Here is a 20646-nt window from a genome sequence, read left to right on the forward strand (position 1 = left end):
AATGTTACCAAGAAAAACGCATGAGATTAAAAGCCTGTTGAAATTTAGTTAAGCTTGTAGGAATTTTTATTTATTTATGTATTTTAACATTTGTAACTTGGAGTTAATCCAACATCTCAAAATTTGATATATGTATATAAAAAGTATATATACAGGGTGCGCCATCTTTTATGTCGGTATGTAAATATTGAATAACTTTGTCATTAGTGAACCGATCGACTTGAGTAGACCAGTGTTGAAAACCCCAGTTCAAGAAATTGAACAGAACCAAATTAAATAAATATATCTCATACTTGAAAATCGGTTGTTTATTTTCAAAGATATTCAATGTCTACATACCGACATAAAAGATGGCGCACCCTGTATAGCATAAGCAACAAACGCCTTCAGGCTAGTTTTTCTTTTAAAAATATTAATTATATGTTTGTATGTATTTAGAAATAAGTTTATTAAAGTTATTAATATTTACATTGTTCGTTCTGCGAGTAGTTGATTTGGCGTGGGAATTTGTAAGGAAGTACATTGGTTGAGGATAAATTGGCAGTAGTTGGTGGAATGTTCTATAGTTAGAGTGCTTGCTTGTGTTGCAGGAAATAGCGACGGTGATGATTTGATTAAATTTTTGATTTAGAAATCTAAAATTGCCAACTAACCATATGGGACTGAGAAAAGTATGCGCATACATACTATACTATACTTCTAAAATAGATTCAAACACTGGCATATTTAGGTGCATTGGCATTCATAGAAAATATTTTGAGAGTTGTTTTGAATGACGAATTACTGTTATTTCATGGTTAGGGGTGCAATGTAAGGGACAGCCCTCGTATGCGCATGAATTTGATTATTGTGCTGTGATTTTTATTGTATAATGTATATTTGTTGTTGTTGTTTATTTTGCACTGATTAGCAGCCAAGCGTTCCATGCAGCGAATTCGACGGCATTGACCATGAAAGCAAATTAAACACATACACATACATACTATACATAAAAAACTACAACAAATTTGACGGTTTTTTATTCAACTTCGCCGTGATTGAAACTGAAGGTATTTTTTACGTACTGCAAAATACACATATGTATGTACAATAAGCCCCAGAAACTTAGATTAAAATGCGACACATACCCGTACGATTCCAGGCCATGATCTTCCTTATGTTGTTGCTGTTGTTGTGCGAAATCTGATGCAATCGATGAGATCATCACAAAAACCACAAAGAAAAAAGAATATACTTTTTTTTACAATTTTATTTGTTTGTTGTGCCTACCGTGTAGTATAGAAGTCAGTCCGAAACGAGACTTAATGAGCCGGCAATAATAATAAAATAATAAAAAGTACATTTCCCGAACATAATTATTTCATTTATATAAATGTAAAAACTTAAGTGCACATTAGACAAAGTAAAGAATCCATGCCAGCTTAATGGTGCAGCATTATCTTATACTATAGATGTGTCAGTTTGTCTCTCTCTCTATCTTTCTGTGCTGCTGCTGCACTTCTTTGGAAAAAAAATTGACTCACTTGTACTCTTGGGCTCTTTAGGCCGCTCCACATGCAACAGCAACGCACTGTGGTTCGAACATTAAAACCCATCGCCAAAAATGTGACGGCTTCATAAAGAATGCTTTTGATATTAATGCACCGGTTAAATACCATTTGAGATTGAAAACGTATTTTAAAACCACCACTTGGCTTAATTGATGGTGGGTTCAGTGAAAGCTACCAGAAGCTAATTATTTCTTGGCAAGCATCAGAATGTATTGTTTGTGCCATCTACATGTTTTCTCTTATATCGGCTGTCAATATGGATGTCAATAAAAACATAATCCACTAGCCAAATCGATACCAAACAGTGCGGAAAGTACGGACAGCTCAGAAACCTTATAGAATGACCAAAATCATATTAAAATCTTTATATGATATAAAATATTTGTTGAAAACTTGACATGGGTTTATTTTAATTCCGATAATTCATTTCATGTTATTCTTTTCTATTGGTAACTTTGTTTGGTATGAACAATTAATTAGATCCAAATGCACATAATTATTAGCTTAATATATTCTAGTACAATCTTTAAAGCATAAAAACCAAGTCCTAGCGCTCCTTTATGCAGAAAATGACTTCCCAATTATTCTATAAAATAACGATAAAACGGAAATGCAATCATTGAATCTCTGAATTTTGAAAGCAGTAGATAGGCATGAGTGCACATTTTTTTCAGTATTTTAGCTTATCTTGAATATAGTACTTAATAAAGATGAAAATTGTTATATTCATTTTTTGGGTCTAATTAAACATAGTTTCTTAATAAAATACGATTTTTGGTATGCTTGGTATAAGTATTTCAAGTTAAGTTCATTCGATACAAATTTTTTCGTCTACCGTAAAGTGATTTTGTGATATTTATTATTTAAGTCAGTAGGTCCGCATATGATCTTAGACCACAATATTTCTTAAACTTAAACTATTAAAGACAACTCGCGCCCAAATTAATTCAACCGTTTATATAGGACAATCAACTATATAAACATAAATTATTAATGGTTGTAATGTAGTATTCATCATGATAAAAACACTAAAGTAGCAGTAAACAAATACATTTTTTTATAGGAGGTTATAGGTATTGTTGGCGCAGATGCTGCTTTAGATTAAGATAGTTTAAGAGAATTATTTGAATTTTAGTTTAGGGCGAAAAGAGAGCGCGAGAGCGGCCGTTTGCGGACGTCGCCTCGCGCCCTTTTTTCGCCGCCTTAGGCTTAGTTTAGCATGTAAGCCTAATTTGAAGTCAGTTGCAAAATAGAACCAAATAAAAGCACAATTGTCGCCGAATCGATCGCAATTTTCCGCATTAAAAAGTTAAAAGCAAGCGTCCCATTCTTTCTTTGTTTTTAAAGATTTATATAAAATCATATAAATTTTCATTGGCGCCCGAGCAGGGACTTGCTTGTTTTTTTTTTAAATTAAAAACTTTAATTTGTGCGGAACCGCGTCGGTCGTGTTGTTGTTGCTGCACTGGGGAGTGTGTGTGTTGCTGTCACGTCAACTGGATTATTGGAGGATGAGTCAAGTCGACCAAAGGGAAGTTCCTGAGCCAAAGTCGACTTCACAGGTACTGTGCTAAAGTTTGAAAGTGGAATTTAACCAGCGAATTGCTTATTTCGGCCTTCAACTTTCAACCTTTGGCACATACGTGACCATAATATAATACGGTAGATAGTTGAGCATAATTAACACAAATATAAATCGCATGTCGTACTAATATTAAATAAAAGTGAACCGCTATAGGCAATTATTTAAAGTGCCAATTTATTGTCGTTTGATTTTGTTATACATACATACATACATAAATATACATAGCCACTTTTACATACGGCATCCCCCCCCACGTCAATCTCAGCCAACCGTCGGCAGTTTTCGTTTGTTGCTTGCTCTCGTTGTTCTCATCAAATTCGCCGTTGTCGTTATTACATATGTAAATATATACCGACATACTCGCATACATAACATAGCTAATACATTGCTGTCGTGTTCGCGCTTAAGCTGCTGCATTTTTTGTTTGCCTGCGCTTCGCATAATACATGCATAAGAATTAGCTGTTCTGCTAACGCACACAAGGCATTTGTATTAGAATTATTCTTTTCGTTTGTCGCCACTTTCGCTGCTGCTTCCAAAAGTATTGCCTTCGACGGTCAGTCAACTGCAGTTCTTCTCGTTTTCGTTCGCACTGCTAGACGACCATCTGTTGCGCTCCCCTACACTTGCTGAGAACAGCATATTATTTTCGATTTCTCGTTTGTCACTCGACAATTTTCGTTCGATCAAGTTTAAAACTTTAAATCAATATGAGTAAGGACTTGATCGAAGAACTTAAAAGGAAGCGCGAGGGCTGTATGAGGAGTATATGTCGTATGCAACGGCAATTAAAAGAAGGCTCGATTTCGTTAGAGCCAATCGAGTTAGAATGCAGGTTAGAGCTTCTAACAACTCATATAGAAACTGCAAATATATTGCAAAGCAAAATTGAAGCAAAAGATACAGAAGATGACTACCGTGAAGAGTTGGAAGAAACTTGCATTATGACCAAATCCTTATTAAAAGGCCAGCTGGAAAAACTAAGAAGAAAAATCATCGACAATTCAAGTTCGGCAAACGGTATTGCACCGCCTACTTCAAAAAAGCCAAGGTGTCGATTGCCAGCGGTCGCTCTTCCAACTTTTAGCGGCAAGCATTCTGAATTTAAAAATTTCATGAGTCTTTTTGAAACTTTTGTTCACAATGATGACACACTGCATGATATTGAAAAATTCAATCACTTAATATCATGTTTGGCTGGTGACGCTTTAGGCACAGTTCGCGCCTTCCAAGTGACGGAAGACAATTATAGCAAAGCCCTTGAAAGTCTAAAGCGGGTGTACGATAATGACTGCCTAATATTTTTCGATAACATATCGACACTTTTCAATCTGCAAAAGATTTCCCAGCCATCTGCGTCAGCTTTGAGAAGCCTGATCGACACAGTGTCGGCCACCTATGACTCACTTCTGTCAATTGGTGACGACAAGAAAATCGCTAATGCCATTTTAATTTATTTAGTTATGGGCAAAGTCGATCCTACCACAAAAAAGAAGTGGGAAGAGCAGCTCGACTACACAACGCTCCCACTATGGCGAGATTGTGAGACTGCTCTTAACAGACGCTACCAGCATATTGTTGCTGAAGAAGCTAGTAAAGCTCAAGCGAAGGGCAGCCAGTCGAACAATAACACTCAGACTCAAAAAGTAAAAAATGCTAGCAGGATAAATCATTCGTTCGTTGCTGCCAAAAACGAACAGAATAACCTTTGTCAATTTTGCAATTCAGCTGACCATTCGATTGGCAATTGCCAGGCATATATTGCCTTGTCAGTGCAGCAAAGGTTTGACTTCGCTAAAGGTGCGCCTTTGTGCATAAACTGTCTTCGACGAGGCCACACAGTAGCGAAGTGTAAGGCAAAGAAATGTAGCGTGTGCCAACGTTCTCATCACACACTGCTACATATTTATACTGCTAGCACAACTCTTGCGTTACCACCACCCTCTCAGCCACTACATCTTCAAGATAGCTCTTCCACTTCGCATGCCATGCATGCGACTGCTTCGGATAGAGTGGTTCTTGCAACAGCAGTCGTGAGCGTTAAAACGAAAAGTGGCGATTTCGTTTTAGCAAGAGCATTGTTAGATTCTGGCTCACAAGTCAACTTTGTGACTGAGGATCTAGCTCAAAAGCTACAGCTCAGACGAGAGGATACGTGTATGGTCTTGCGCGGCATTGGAGACACCAATGCGCGTGCCAAGAAAAGAATTCATACAGTGGTGAAGTCGCGTGTCAATTGTAGCGAGTTTTCCGCAGATTTTTGGATCTTGGGATCGATTTCTGGTTATCATCCCGATCAAGCGGTGAACACCAGCGGGTGGAGGGTCCCCAAAAATATTCAATTGGCCGATCCTCAATTCCATAAGCCGCAAAAAATTGATATGCTAATTGGAGCAGAGTCATTCTTCGACTTATTGTCGGTGGGCCAAATAAAGCAAGGCCCTGAGTCTCCCACATTACAAAAAACGCTTCTCGGCTGGATAGTGTCAGGCAGATGCTCTACTCAACCTACAACGAGTATAGAAGGAGCAGTGAATTTAAGTTGCCAAGAAGAACAATTACTTTCGATAGACTCAACGATACAAAAGTTTTGGTCCATTGAGGACTTTCCTAATAATTCGAAAGTTCTCTCACCTGAGCAACAGCTTTGTGAACAACACTTTGTTGATAATACAAAAATCTTGTCGTCTGGTCGATTTCAGGTACGGTTACCTTTTAAATCTGACCCAAAAAATCTTGGCTCATCGTATGAAATTGCGAAACGTCGTTTTTTGTCGCTTGAAAGGAGGTTGTCAAAAGACCCTCAAATGAAAAGCATGTATCTGGAATTTATGGACGAGTATGTTTCGCTCGGTCACATGTCCTCCACGGACAACAAAATTCCAGATACTCCACACTATTTTATTCCGCATCAGTGTGTCCTGCGGCCTCAAAGCACGTCGACCAAGTTGCGTGTCGTTTTCGATGCCTCTTGCCGCACGTCCACTCAGATTGCGTTGAATGATACCTTAATGGTCGGTCCAACAATTCAGGAGGAGCTTTATTCTACGCTGCTTCGTTTTCGTTTGCGAAAGTTCGCCTTAGCGGCAGACATTAAAAAAATGTACCGTCAGGTGATGGTGCACGAAGCAGATAGAAACTATCAGCTCATAGTGTGGCGAAGAGATCCGTCTGAGTCTTTGAAAATCTTCAGGTTAAACACTGTAACGTATGGCACGTCGCCAGCTCCGTTCTTGGCGGTGCGGTGTTTAACAAGGCTGAGTGAAATGGTCCGTTCCTCACATCCAACAGCTGCTGAAGTTATTCGGAGCGACTTTTATGTCGACGATATGTTAACTGGTGCTGAAAGCGTTGAACAGCTAAAAAAGCTTCGAGCAGAAGTGTCGCACGTTCTTCAAAGTGCAGGCTTCGAATTGGCAAAGTGGTTTTCGAACTGCTCGGAACTGTCCGCATTTGATAGCACAGTTATTCCAGTAGCCACAGTCGACTCAGACCCAACCAAAACGCTCGGCGTTATGTGGTTGCCGAAGGAAGATGTATTTCAGTTCCAGTTGGAAAATTCCTTCCTAGATCTCCGCTCGACAAAACGGAACATATTATCGGTGACTGCCAGGCTTTTCGATCCTCTGGGCCTTCTTTGCCCGCTGATCACCAAAGCAAAAATGTTGCTGCAAGATTTGTGGCTCCAAAAACTAGATTGGGACGAATCCATCCCTGAGAATCTTCATACAGTTTGGGACTCATTTAAGCAGAATTTGTTGAACCTCAGCGGTATTCAAGTCCCTAGATTCGTCCATACAGATACGCAGTCACCCATTCAAATACATGCGTTCGCCGATGCCTCAATGCGAGCTTATGGCGCCTGTATTTATGTTCGTGTTTCGACTGCGAATGGTTGGAAAGTGTCACTTTTGACCTCAAAATCCAAAGTAGCTCCACTCAAGACGAAAACTTTGCCTCGTCTTGAGCTGTGTGCAGCTCACCTTCTCGCAGATCTTTTTCGTCAAGTCCGCCCGTTGCTTAATTCTCCAATAGACAAGATAGTTATGTGGACTGACTCGGAAATAACGCTCCACTGGATCAAGTCGCATCCGTCGGCATGGTCAGTTTTCGTTTCAAACAGGGTTTCTCAAATCCAAGAGTGGTCCGAGAATGCAACGTGGCGACATGTCCCAACGAAATCCAACCCAGCAGACATCGTGTCCAGAGGATGTAATGTAGACGAGTTGCGTAGCTCCATTTGGTTTACAGGGCCACCCTTCCTCATGGAATCGGAAGAAAATTGGCCTGTGAATGCTCACTTCGAGCCGCCTAAAAATTCAGCTGCCTTAGAAATTCGTAAGTCTGCTGTAGTTTTACTCGTAGATCGGCAAGCCAATTATATTCTCGAAGTTATCGAAAGCTACTCGTCACATTCAAAATTGCTGAGGGTGTTCGTTTGGGTTTTTCGATTTATACAAAGGTGCAGAAAGGTCTTGAAGCCCTTTGATCCTATAGCCAAGCCAAGCGAACTCAATTTGGTATTCAACAAAATTGTTCAAGTCATCCAGAACAATGAGTTCGGTGACGAAATCGACAAGGTTCGAAAAAAGAGAACACTTAACGCCAACTTACAGCGTCTGAGTCCATTTCTACATGAGTTTGGAGAAGACGGTTTCTTGTTTTCCTTGCTGAGAGTGGGGGGAAGATTATTAAATGCTCCTATCCCGTACGAAGCCAAGTTTCCGTTGTTGCTTTCTAAAAAGTCGCAATTCATAAGATCGTACGTATCTTATTTGCATGTGTCAAATTGCCATGCTGGCCCTAGATCGCTGGTGAGCCTGCTTCGTGAGCGAGTTTGGCTGGTTAACGCTCAGGAAGTGTGTCGCCGAACAGTACGTTCGTGCATCCTCTGCTTCAAATGGAAGCCCCGGTTGGCCTCCCAAGTAATGGGAAATCTTCCGGCAGACAGGCTCCAGCCGTTCCACCCGTTCGAAGTATGTGGTGTTGATTTTTGTGGCCCTATAAGCACAACGCTCCGCATCCGTGGCAAGCCACCGTACAAGTCGTACGTGGCTCTTTTCGTTTGTTTTGCCTCGAAAGCGGTTCACTTAGAGCTTGTGTCAGATCTAACCACTGATGCTTTTCTCTTGGCTTTTGAAAGGTTCGTCGGCAGGAGAGGCGTCCCTCGCAAAGTTTACTGCGACAACGCAACGAACTTCGTGGGAGCCGACAGGAAGCTGCAGGAGTTCCGAGCAAGATGGGAGAAGGAGGCGGAAGGCGTACGCGAATTCGCATCAAGAAAAGGATGCGAGTTTGCGTACATACCACCCAGAGCGCCTCACTTCGGCGGTCTATGGGAGGCAGGTGTCAAGTCTGCAAAGCACCTGTTCCTACGGACGGTGGGCAATGCGCTCCTGACCGCAGAAGAGCTCGGAACACTCCTGGCGAGCGTCGAGGCCGTGCTGAACTCTCGGCCACTGGGACCACTCAGCGCGGACCCCAGCGACGGCGAGGCGCTAACCCCGGGCCACTTTCTGATCGGGCGGCCTCTTCTGGCGACTCCAGCTCCACCGCTCCCGGACATCGACAGCCAAACCTGCTTAAGGCGATGGCGCAATGCCTCGTGTCTCAAGCACAGGTTTTGGCAGCGATGGTCCCGGGAGTACATTTCGAGCCTCCAGGTGCGAGCGAAGTGGTTCCAGGAGGAACCCAACGTCGTCGTGGGACAACTCGTCGTGGTGGCCGAAGACAACGTGCCGCCACAAAAGTGGATACTTGGCAGGGTCACCACAACTCACGCCGGGACAGACGGGAAGGTGCGGGTGGCCGACGTCGCCACGAGTAGTGGCAATCTACGGAGGGCTATTCATCGGCTGGCGCCATTGCCCGTTGAAGGACGATGTCCCTCCAAGGGGGCCGGTGTTGGCGCAGATGCTGCTTTAGATTAAGATAGTTTAAGAGAATTATTTGAATTTTAGTTTAGGGCGAAAAGAGAGCGCGAGAGCGGCCGTTTGCGGACGTCGCCTCGCGCCCTTTTTTCGCCGCCTTAGGCTTAGTTTAGCATGTAAGCCTAATTTGAAGTCAGTTGCAAAATAGAACCAAATAAAAGCACAATTGTCGCCGAATCGATCGCAATTTTCCGCATTAAAAAGTTAAAAGCAAGCGTCCCATTCTTTCTTTGTTTTTAAAGATTTATATAAAATCATATAAATTTTCAGGTATTAAAGTCATGATTCAAGAAGATGAATCTCATCTCTATCGATCCTTGCTTATCAAGAACTATCAATTTTTTATATATCTGTTCCTTGCAATCCTCATAAATTTGAGTTTAACTATATATTAAAACGAGTTCGATTTTGCCATACAAGAAGTATCATAAATATGAAAATAGTGCCTTGTTATACTAAAAACGATCTGTTGGTTGCTATGAAACTAAAGTTTAATTTTCAAAATAAATTAACATATGTACTAGGAATAGAATAATTATTATTCTTAAAATAATAATTTGACGTTTTATTTTTGTATTTTGAATGAGGTTTTAAATTTGTTCCGATATATTGCTTATAATAACTAAAAATACGTGTTATTGAATCGAAAATGGGATCGAATTCATACTCGTATATTGCTCATAATTTTAACCTCCAAACCATGCTTCTGTGCCACTGTGCGACTTGCGTCTTTATTTGCAGAGAGCAGACCATAGAAGCATTCAACCATGGTAACCAATGCAAGCGGCGCCCCTTGACTTTGTTTATCTTTAAGTCGAGCGGCATTGTTTTTGTTTTTGCTATTCTTGTTGTTGCTGTTGCTGTTGCTGCTGGTGCTGTTGTAGTTTGCGCTGCTCTGCTCAAGTACTTTGCGGCAAATTTTTGACTTTCAATTTCAGTCGCCCGCTTGTTGGTGGCAGGGCACGTTTTGTTTCTGCTTTTGGGTTTCTGCTGAAAACTATAACCGAGTCAAGTTGAGTCATTCACATCATCATCATCATCTTCATCACCATCACCATCACCACATCATCATGGGCTTCACCATCATGAGCATCAGCGAGCAGTCAGCAGAGAGCACAACAACCCATCAACGCCACGACATGGCATTTTTTTGACACTGGAAACTCTAGCTAGCAATAATTTGACGACTTGAGCTGCCAGATGCCTGGTTTTGCGGTTTTGTTCAGATGCGCACAATATATGTATTTATTAAATTGTGATGACGATGTAGATAGGTCACATGAATAGTGATTGAAGTCTCTATCTGCACTGTTAACCCAAGTTATATTTTCAAAATATTGTACATTAGGAAGTATAATATTTTCATTTCTATACATATGTAAAAGATATATTTACGTATGTACATATTTAGGTTAAACAAGAGAGAACGCTACAGACGAGCAAGCCCGACAGTGTAATACCCTATACCCAGGTAAACTTCCGTCACTGAGTTATATGCGCCCATAGCAGCAGCAAAAAGAGGAAGAATAAGAGCGAACTTGTTGCTGCAGTTTGGGGGGGTTGTACTGGCGCGAATTTGTTTCGCTAATAACTTTTCTTAGAATTGACCGACAACAGTAGATAATTATATATAAATTATGTGTGGAAAGTTTGGTTTAGGTAGCATTTGAATTGTGGACGCTATTGGCGAAAAAAATAAAATAAACTCGGACCTAGGAAAATCTGGATGCCAACTTTGGTTATTCTAGCTTTTATAGTTTCTGAGATCCTTGCGTTCATCCAGACGGACGGACAGACGGACGGACGGACGGACATGTCTAGATCGATTTCTCTCGTCATGCTGATTCAGAATATATATACTTTATGGGGTCGGAAATGCTTCCTTCTGCATGTTACAAACTTTGCACAAACCTAATATACCCTTTTTACCCTACGGGTACAGGGTATAAAAATATTTAGTTAATTCTATTTCAAAATGTATTAAAAAAACAACGAATAAAAGTACCCTTGCTATTTATTGTACAGTACTTTCCTTGGTATTATTTCAAGACCTGACCAGATTGTGTTATTGTCTGTAGTAGTTGTCATCGTGTCATTTATATTAAAAGCCTTCTTTATATCTGGATTTAGAATTTGACCCTCGAAGCATGATCTTTCTGTATTAATTCGAATTTAAAGAAGAGTACTAAGTAAGGCACCCAAATCGATCGATAACTAAATTATTTGATAAGTCTAAATCAAATCGAATTCTTTGAAATATTTACTATTAGCCTTAACTTCTTGTTTCCAACATTCTGGCAATGGATTATAATGCAGTTGATGGGTTAAACCTTTTCCAAATATAACTGCATTTAACTAAAATAGTAATATTTAGTGTACAAATTGATGGCCCTTTTGCTAACAAAGTTTTGATTTTTATAAATCCCAAGCAGGTTTTTCTTAAAGGAATTTGTGTGCTATTTGTTGTACTGAGATAAAAGTATGTCAAGATTCAAGATTATTAGCTGATTAGGTTAGGTAGAACCCCTGGCTCACTTAGGGCCTAAATTAGTCCGTTGTGTTCACGTTTAGACTTTTCCACTTCCCGTTTGCCCGTGGTTAACTGCATGTCTACGCATATCCAAAAACAACTTCATTAAAATTTAATAGAAGCACTTGAAAAGAGACTATTCAAAATGAAATTTCAATTCAAATAAACTCATTTTCATGCACCTTTCAATTAAATTACTGAGAGAAACAACTAAATGCATAAAAAATATTTTAATTGGCTAACAGATCCGAGGCCATAAGCTATAAATTTTTGCCTTTCGTCTGTTTATTGGTTTCTTCAGTCTTACTGTATGAACATCTGATTCTGAGAGAGTATTTAAGTTAGGAATATCAAACTTGGTCTGAGGCTTACTTTTATGCTAAAGCCATTCAAGTTTAGTTCAATTTTTAATCGGAATATTTTTTTTGGCCTTTTAAGAGTGCTGTAAAGTTTCCTTGGCCTAACATTTGGGCAATTTTTTTTCAGAATAAAGGGAGTATTCCATTTATGAAATGAAATTTTTACATATTGCCTTTGAGCTTTACGAAGTGATGTGTTGTTTTTATACCTCCTAGTCATGAATCAGCATACAATTGTTGGAAGTGCTTTTTGGTTTATTAAGAAAGTTGTAAGAAATTGAAAGTATTACCTAGCATTAATGTGCACTTTTGTTGGCAAAACTTATAAATCTCATTAATTCAACCATTTAATATTTTATTGCCAACTGATTGGTCCCACCTTACAATTTGACTGGCAATTGAACGACCTTTCCAGAAAAAGTAGAAACATGCCGTGTAATTTGGTACTTTACAGCAAAGTTCCTAGCCAGAATCAGGTTTCGTTAGCCGCGATATAAATTCATAAAAATGCATACATTGCACCTGTTGAATTATGATCGTTTAAAGCATTGGCAGGTTTTTAATACATCATTAATTTGTTTATTCACAGCCAGCAGATTGTGCATATAATTATTAATTGTAAGATGTCACTTTTTTTAAAAACTCAACTGAGGTGCTAGTTTTACTGTCCGTCCATTCAATGTCATTGATTCCCAATGCGCCATTTCCAGAGCCACCTTCTAATTTGGTCAGCAGCAGTGGCGCAACGTGTCGGCCATAACTAATACAATTTAACACCAAGTGGGGGCCTTTACGTAGAGTAAGTGAGACCCAACACTCTATCTGGCACAACTTGGATCGTCAGGCCGGTAATTGTTGCTTGCTTGTGTTAGATTTCTCATGGGTGTGTTGGCGTGTTCGACTTTGAAACAATGTGTATATTTGTTTGTTTTCCTCCCAGTAGAAATTGAATTTATTGAACAGGTGTGTCTCTTACCTCTCTCTCTCTTGACTACTTATGTATATTTTTCTCATTTAATTTCAATTTGGTTTACCATAATTGTAGTACGGAATAGGTAACAAAAAGTATAATTCAGGAATATCTTTAATTGTACTAGAGTATATTAGGTTCGTGTGTGTGTGTGTGCGGGAGGTGAAAAATGTAACAGGCAGAAGGAGGCGTGGCAGACCCCACAAAGTATTTTTATTCTTGATCAATATGACAAGACGAGTCGATCTATGTCTGTCTCGCCGTCCATTCCGCCCGTCCGTCTGAATACCTGGATCGCAGAGACTATAAGAGCCAGACACACCAAATTTTGCATAAAGATGCCCTATGTGTGTTCGCTATTCGAGTTTGTGTTAGTTTTTTGATACACCCCCACTTTTCCCCATGAGGGATTTTCAGAAATGCCGTTCGTATAATCAAATCGCCCATATCTCAGAAACTATAACACATAGGGACACCAAATTTGAGTTCAAGATGTCTTATATGAACATGCAGAAAATGTGTATTTCAGAATGGAGGAAACCCCATTCCCCTTCCCCGCAATTTGTGATTTTCCATAGCTCCCGTAATTCTTGCAATTTTTTAATGAAATTTTGCAACTATCTCCAGTTAGTGGTTATGTTTCCGTATGTAATGATATGTCAATTTGAAAGGAATTTATGCTCTGGAAATCTCCGGAGGTTTTGTCTACAGTTGTGAAAACTCAAAAAAAAAATTTTTTCGAACTTCCCCTCCAAGCCAGCTGTAAGCACCAACAACAGCTGACTGCAAATGCAAATGTTCGAGAAGCACATGTGATCTCACTTTTGTGAAATAATGAATTCCATTTATATTGCTTATTAACTATTAAATTTATTTGTAGTATTTTTTTGTAAGATCATTTGGAGTTTTGCGCATTGTCGGGGTGTGCTTCAATAACTGGATGGAAATTTACATTTTGTTTGACTGGCCATACGGGCAGTTTCTGACCATTCACATTTTCGCTAACAAACAGACCACTCGACGACACACAATTTTCGCCAAGTTTGTTTAATTAATACGCAGTTTAATTAATATTATTTTATTCTTAACTCTCGTTTGAGTCACAAAATATGATGTTCGAAAACGGTGATTTTCTACTTAGACCAAGGGGCATCTCTATTGGTTGGTTGTTTTGGATGCTGCTAGTTTTTTAACTATAGATTTAGTTATACATTATAATTTAATAATATTTACATAGGATATCTATACTAATATTATAAAGAGGAAAGATTTGATTGTTTGTTTGTTAGTTTGTTTGTTTGTATTGAAAAACCTCCGAATCTACTCGATCGATTTAATGGATTCCTTCACTTTTGGGAAGCTACACTATCGACGGTTAACATGGGCAATATTATATTTGCAAGAAAGAATGGAATCATTACTAAAACGTGTTAGTTCATAATCATCCTCGAAACGTTGTCACTTTAAATATTAAGGCAATATTATTCAAAAGCCCCCAGCCAAATAAAAAATTACAAATCGATCGACACCATGAATAATATTGTAGACATTTAAATTCACTAAACCCTTCTGGACTGCCGCCACATGAATTGACGGTAAAATTCGGAATTGCAATCATTCTTTTGAGAAATAAAAGCCTTCCAAGCATGTGCAATAGCCGCGTCGGCTGATTATTAAGGAATTGCAGGACAATTTAAGTGTAGCAACTATTATCAACGGCCCAGGAACTGGTCAAAGAGCTCATATAACGAGGATACCGATGATCCCATTTGATTATTTATTTGGCTTCAATTTCCGGTAGTCCCAAGGCCAAGCCTTCGAATTAGTAGGGATCGACGTACAAAAGCAATGTTTTACTGTGTGTTGACCAATCACGGGTCCGATCTCCTGGAAATAAAATTTTTATGCTACCACAAAATAAAACAAAACAGAACAAAAAATCATTAAAATAATAATATCCAAAAAAAGGGTGTAGTATGTGTGCTAAGTGTGTGTGTTTTTTTTTTTTTTTTTTTTCCAATCTTAACACTCTCTATTTCTAGCCGTCTGTCTGGCTGTGTCCCATGTGGTGTTGTTGTTTCTGGGAGGATTCCTGAAGGGTGCATCCGCCGCCAGGTTGCCGTCTTTTTTTTTAGGTCTGCCGATCCCGTCTGCTTCCTTGGGGGTTCCACCGCCATCCTTGACATCAAACATCGAAGTAGTGGGAGTCCTTTTTTGGATTCAGTTGTCTTGTAGTAGTTTCCATAATCATGTAGTTGTCAGTCGACCTGGTGATTGCCGGGGAGAGGCGTCTTGGGGGGTTTAACTATTGTGCAGTCCAGATAGCGTGGATGGATGTGTTTTTTTGGGTGGATAGATGACCACGACGTTGAAGGCAAGGTGTGTGTGTGTTATAAAATATATAATTTTTAAAATTGTTGTAAAAAACACGTGCGATGCAGGAGCAGGACGCTAGTGAAAAATATTTTTGATGCAGATTGTTCAGGAAAACTTTATATAGAGTATTGAAAAATGCCTTGGTCAGTGTTTTTAATCAAATCTTCAGACAAAACATTGAGATTCTGTAGCACCCCTGATTGTCTGAAAAAATTTGCATTTGCCAAGTTTTTCAATGTACTTTTGTTTTTGAAGAAAATCAGCATGAAAAGCAAATTCGCTTGGTAACCAAAGTTCTACTGGGTATACTGTTTTCACTGTGTTCACTCGTATAGGTATAGCCGGCTGTGCTTGTGTATAGGTATAGGTATAGGAGTGTGTGCTTGTGTGCGTATGAGTGGCGTATCATCATTTTGCAGCACACACACCTTTTAGTCTGTCATATCGTATGGCAATGTTTGTGCAATAAAATTAACGCACGGCATCAGCCGTCGGCCAACTCCAGAAGGAACAAAAACATCATCAACACCACCATTATTGGCCATCGTCCTGTAACGAAGTCTGGTTTGATGTCCATGAGGAAACGAAAACTTCAAATATTCCTTCCTCATTTTTGTTTGTTTTCATAGTTTGGGCTTTTAGGCGCTATTGCGTGTTGATAGTTTGAGTTGTGCGTGTTTGGCACTCATCAGCCATTGGTGCCTTTCCAATTCCAATTCGTGTACTATTTGTTTGTTGCTACCAACTGACAAAGTAAAGCACATGTATGTTTAATGGGCGTTTATTTGAATTCTCTACGGTTATAGAAAAAATAAAGTAAATATGTTTTATATTTGAACTCATATGGTAATAATTAGTATTAATGAGGCCTTATCTGGAGTACTTTGGTTCCACCTTGAAGTCTGGCTTATGATGAACCTTCAACTGTAAATAAACTGCAACTCATTTAAAAAGCAAAAAAAAAACCATTTTAAAGTTGAAAACATGTTTGTCTACAATATTTATACAGCCATGTGAAATGAAGTTTTATCGAATCTAAAATACTTGTACAGTCATGTAAATTAAAAATAAAAAGGCCCTTGCATTGGGAAAAGTTCAATCAGACTAGTTGCTAGAATGTCAATGAAATAATAAACCGTATTTTCATACCGCAAAAAAAGTGTTGTGTATGAAAAAATGCAATAAAACATAAAATCAAAAGGGAACTCTAACTAAGAGAAGTCTAATCTAATCTATTTGGGCAGTATCCAAACCGGTCCAAACCACTCTCTCAATTAGCACCTATTTCTTATTATAAGTAATTTTAGAAGAAAATATTTGTATGGAAAATACAGAATTTATTTAATCATATTCACGGCTATTTTAATTTCTGGATTTTCTTCCCTTATTTTCAAGCCTTTTTCTGTTACGATATAAAGTTATGATGGACCTTCTCTCTACATAACACATATTAGACAGTCTCCAAAATCATTAAACCTCAATCAATGCTGTAATTACTTGTTTTAAATGTGATACTCTTTGAAAAAACGTCATAAATTACTAATACTTCCTGCTATACTTGTATTTTGTTAAAGAAATTGCGAAGCTAAAATGCTAAGCTTAAGTGTGCTTAGTGCAACGCCAATAAATATTAATAGTAAACAGCATGAATTAGCATATTAATTTCAAAATTGCAACTCAATATTCATATGCATACATTTTAATGGTAATTTATATTTTTATGAAATGATGCATTAATTTTTATAGGGACCTTAAAAGTTACTTTACTCATTTTAAAGTGCTGCTTTGTACAACCTTAATTTTTAATTTAACTTAAAATTAACAATTAACATTCATACATACATATGTATTTTAAAACCTATAAAAATATTCGTAAAGTTTGTGGCTTTCAACACATTGATCTTTTAGATTCATTTTGTCCCACTCAGCAGATAAGTTCTTCAAGAATTCATATAGAATATGATGTTGTGCTTTCTTATCTTTTGTACGATAATAAATCAGCCATACATATAGCTGATCTGTTTCTGATCATTATTTTGTTTCATTTTCATTATTTATGTATACAAATTAGCTTCTTTTTTTTAGAATATTTGCATCTAGTGTATTGTTTGTCAGCATAATCCGAAAATTGTATTTACGCCTAAATGAGATAAAAGGAAAACTATTCGTATTATGATTTCCATACCTTCGTACCATCATTCGTGTTTCTATTGGTAATTAGCAAAATGCAGAAAAACAAACAAACTCGTATGTACATTTATACATAAGCGCATAGAGAGTTTAATATGAGAAAAGAGCGCACATGAAATCAAGTTTATTTTATTTGCTTGTTGCCAATAAATAAATAAAACAAACTTTTGCTTAAAAATAAAACTCGACGTCATCGCGTAACTGGTAAAAAAAAACGAAGCCAAGAAAGTAAAGCCGAGCCAGTTAGAGCAGCAACTACTTACTACATACATTTGCTTATCTGTTGCTGGCCTTTTTTTGTAGCTGGTTTGCCTTCTTCGTCCGTTCATAAAAAATAAACACCATATGGCCTTTCTCCAAAATTCAAATAAAACAGTCATGACACAACTGTGCTCGGTCCAAAGCTAACTCACATCATGTGCGCCAACCAACCGCCGCCAACGCTAACGCCGACATCGCCACAGCCACCGCCGACCCTACCACCACCACCACCACCAACCGCACCCGTCTCTGTCATCAACACTTGGCACACACATGTGTGTCTGGCCTGCCCAGCTGGAATTGTTGGTCTATATTGTGTGCCGGCCGCTGCTGATGCGACTGTTAGCGGCAACGCGTCTCGCACACCGGTAATTGTGTGTTGTGTGGGTGGGCATGCACTGCAGAAACAAGTAAAAAAGCTAAAGTCGGGTGCCCCGACTTTGAAATACTCTGTACATATGTTTAGAATAATTATAGAAATTAAAAAAAGTAAGAGAGTCACAAAAAAAAATGTTTGATCGATTTTACCTCTTTTGGTATTCGAACTCACGTAAAGGGTGTATAATTGCACATATACAAAGCAATTGCATCTATGTGACTATGTGACTATAAAAATTGGAGAAGTATTTATACTCTGTACATAAAATGTACAAGAGTATATTAGGTTTGCGGGAGCTGAAAATGTAACAGGCAGAAGGAGGCTTGGCAGACCCCACAAAGTATATATATTCTTGATCAGCATGACGAGACGAGTCGATCTAGCCCTGTCTGTCTGTCTGTCCGTATGAACACCTGGATCTCAGAGACTATAAGAGCTAGAGACACAAAATTTTGCACAAAGATGTGTTATATGTGTACGCTATGCAAGTTTGTTTTATTTTTTTGATTTTCCCCCCACTTCCCCCCTATGGGGGTTTTCCCGATTTTCCATTCGTATAATCGCTTATATCTCGGAGACTATAAGACCTAGGAACACCAAATTCTAGTCCCAGGTGCCTTATGAGAATACGCAGAAAATGTGTATTTTGGAATTTCCCTTTCTCTCCCTTCTCCCCCGCAAATTGCGATTTTCTCTAACTTAATTCTTGGAATTTCGAACTAAAATTTTGTAAATACCCCCAGTTAGTAATTATGTGTCCGTACGCCAAGTTTCATCATGATTGACCAATTTAACAAGAAGTTATAACCATAAAAATATTTGCTGCTCAAGCGCTGCTCAAGCGCGGCTCAACTCTTAAATACCCTGTACCACCCCACAAAAATGAAATTAAATTAATTAAGTTAATTAATTAATGTAGCACTAAATATAGGGCTATTAAAGAGTTATAAGTTGAGCATATTAACACAATTTTTTCATGCCCATATATATATATAGGTATATATTCTCAACATTATATCTTCACAGGAATGTAACTGATAAATTAACCGTAGCCATAAAATGGATGTCTTTTTTTTTCGTTATTTTTATACAATGCGGCACAAATTCAAATTTGTCTGCAAAATTTTTGTTCCGTTCGGAATCTAGGGGGGGGGGGGAGGGGGGGGGGGGGCAGCTGGCCTCGCTACGGCCATGGGCATACGTACACTCACACAGACGCAATTGCTTTGTATATGTGCAATTATACACCCTTTACGTGAGTTCGAATACCAAAAGAGGTAAACATTTTTTTTTACTTACTTTTTTTAATTTCTATAATTATTGTATTATTATAAACCAAGCTCTTATACTTTCTGAGATCCTTGCGTTCATACAGACAGACGGATATGGCTATATCGACTCGTTTTGTCACCCTGATCAAGAATATATATACTTTGTGGGGGCTGCCACGCCTCCTTCTGTGTTTACGTGTGCTAAATATATTGCTTTAATTAGCGTAGCTTCAATAAGTAGCGGAACATTTACAATTCCATTGTCTGAATTGGTTGAAAGTTTACAAAATAATATTAGTTTCATTCGAGTTTCGAAATGACGCTGACGTTCCTCGCTGTCTTTTTACTCCTCATATACTTTGCTGACGTAAGCACATATGAGAAATTAAACATGGGTTATGTATTGGCAACGGAAACATATGTTCTCTGGTTTAATACTTGCAGTTGAAGCAAACAACCGATATTGAGTCATCGGTTAATCCCATAACGTCTACCTATGAAGCTGTTGACCCGGAACTGAACCCCGACATTTTTCCAAAAAGCGCAGAAATAGAGAACTGGGATAAGCCATTGGAAAACTTTAAAACAAGTATTTCAGCCAAATCGTCGAAAAAGTCGGGGAAAAACTCGCGAAAAAGGTTAACAAAACCAACTGCTATATCAAAGAAACAAAAGAAAATCTTTTTCAAATGGATCAAATGTGGGTTTCTCAAAGGAAGACTGGCTGCGCAAAAATTAATGTGTATTGGCTTAGTGCCTACTGTAGCAGTGTGTGCAACCAATATATTTAATATAACGAGGCATAGTATCATCATGGCAGGATATTCTACTCTCAAAGCATTTCTCAGCGCTCTTTGGGCCTCTCGAACTTATATATCTACTTTGATTCGTTTTTTAAAGAAAGTATTCATAGATAGTCAAATGATACGTTGCGCACGGTTGTGTTACATTGCTTATAAAAAATTAGAAGAGTATGACGATGATGTTGACCGTGAATGTTAAAATGTAATTTGTAAAATATTTGAAACATACATATTAATGCTTAATTAATATTCTGTCACAAGCGCAATTGAGAATTTGCCTATTTATGTAAGATTTGTGTTTTCAACCAGTAATTCAGAATAATAAAGTAAAGTGGGCAAATCTTTAATTAAATTGTTTTTTTTTAGCACCAGATAAAAGCAGTGGTTATACCAACAAAGCAATAATATTCTTGACAAATGGAACAAGTCACATTCTTAATAC

The 20646-nt window shown here is 38.4% G+C and overlaps 1 protein-coding gene and 1 long non-coding RNA gene across 2 annotated transcripts in view; both read left to right on the plus strand.

Moving 5' to 3' along the window:
• Positions 1-20646, plus strand: part of LOC115632501 (four and a half LIM domains protein 2) — a 108486-nt gene that overhangs the window by 4598 nt on the left and 83242 nt on the right. The window lies entirely within an intron of this gene.
• On the plus strand, positions 19730-20551 carry LOC115632507. The gene is made up of 2 exons (XR_003996292.1): positions 19730-19768; positions 19846-20551. It is a non-coding gene; the product is annotated as an uncharacterized LOC115632507 (long non-coding RNA).

This window comes from Scaptodrosophila lebanonensis, unplaced genomic scaffold, assembly GCF_003285725.1.
Source record: "Scaptodrosophila lebanonensis strain 11010-0011.00,11010-0021.00 unplaced genomic scaffold, SlebRS2 tig00001415-arrow-pilon, whole genome shotgun sequence".
NCBI lineage: Eukaryota > Metazoa > Arthropoda > Insecta > Diptera > Drosophilidae > Scaptodrosophila > Scaptodrosophila lebanonensis.